This window comes from Galeopterus variegatus, unplaced genomic scaffold (genome assembly GCF_000696425.1).
Source record: "Galeopterus variegatus unplaced genomic scaffold, G_variegatus-3.0.2 Scaffold1255, whole genome shotgun sequence".
NCBI lineage: Eukaryota > Metazoa > Chordata > Mammalia > Dermoptera > Cynocephalidae > Galeopterus > Galeopterus variegatus.
Genome location: NW_007727366.1, coordinates 75,897 through 77,700, shown reverse-complemented (window position 1 = coordinate 77,700; position 1,804 = coordinate 75,897).

Genomic DNA, 1,804 nt, shown 5'->3' with positions numbered 1-1,804 from the left:
ACCCTGTTAATAGGGTAGATATTAACCACAGCTTGCCAACCGGAAAAGGTCACAGGTTAACTTCAGGACAATGAGAACACAGTCCCAATCTGATAACCTGATACCAAAAGGAGGAAGCACGAGCTTATCAACTGAGACGTAAAAACGAAGGAAAAAAACTGGCTTCCCCTGTCCTTTTTGAATTATTAAGCTTGCTGATGTAATAAAAATAGTAGCCCAAAAACCCCTGCAGAGAAAAAACTAAATAAAAGGCATTGTCTCATGCTCTACTGTGCTCCAGCTGCAACACGCTGACAGCCAGCAGAGAGAGAACGTGCATATTGATGCATTGAGGTCTCTGTGTTTGTTATTTTCGCCGACCCTCCCTCTCCCTTTTCGGGTACCCACAACTCGACTGGAGCTGGTCTCCAGCAAGAAACAAACACACAAAAAAACAGTAACATTTGTTTAGCACAGCAATACACATCTCAAATAGCTTGCAAGCACTATAAATATGTCAAAATAATGACCACCCTGAGGAAAATAAAGAATAGATAAAGCATTAAGTGTAAAGATTTTTCTCATGTTATTCCATATAAAACAATCAAAAATACATGAAAATAAGTTTGTGAAATATATAGTGGCATTTGAAGGTCTATAAAAACTTAGATACGGTGTTCTGTAAACTTATTATGTGTATGCTCTTCACAAAAGAAAAAGATTCATTTAAAATCATCATCATTATTGCTTCCTCTAAGCTATTAGAACCATATTGAGTCAACAACTGAATGTCATGGAAATGCCCAGCACATAAAATGCTATTTCTGTTAAATTATGCCTAAAGGCAGCTGCAGTTTGCATTTAGGCCAAGAATTGATTTAACTTAAAGTGATCTCATTTTAACTTTTAAAAAATATGGAATTCTTAGAGACTATTTTAGTACATTCAAATGCCTGAGTAAAGAAAAAATTCTGCAAATATATAAAACATTTAATTCAAATTCCAGTAAAGGTAGAGAAAGCTGTTTTTAAAATATTTTTTTTCGGGGCGGCCCGGTGGCGCACTCGGTAGAGTGCGGCACTTGGGAGCGTGGCGGTGCTCCCGCTGAGGGTTCGGATCCCATATAGAGACCGGTCCGCTCACTGGTTGAGTGCGGTGCGGGCGCAACACTGAGGGTTGCGATCCCGTTGCCGGTCGCAGTACGGGCGTGACACCGAGGGTTGCAATCCCATTACCAGTCACGAAAAAAGACAAAAAGGAAAAAAATATATATATATTTTTCTATTAGCTTACTTTTGTAATGCTGGTGCTAAAGAAAGACTTAAAAATATGGCTTTAGATATACATAAAGGAAGTACGACATGCTTCACATCATTATCCAAACTAAAGAAATGCCTTACAAAATAACAGTGGCTGTGACTGTCCTGTCACTTTTTTTTTCAGGTTTTACCTTTTTTTATTTTTTAGAGATTGCAGTAAAATATGTAAAACATAAAATTTACATTTTAATCATTTTTAAGTGTACAGTGCATTGGCACTAAGTATATTCACATTATTGTTCTACCACCACTTGCCATTTATCTCCAGAACTTTTTTCATCTTCCCAAACTGAAACTCGTACACATTAAACAATAATTCTCCATTCCTCATGTCCCCAGCCCCTGGAAGCCACCATTCTACTTTCTGTATCTATGAATTTGACTACTCTGAGTACCTCATCTTAGTGGAATCATACAGTATTTGTCCTTTTGTGGCCATGCCAGTTTTTTCAGTGAGTTGTGTTAGAACACAAAAGCAAAGAACCATTGCAATGAGAGTTTTTTTA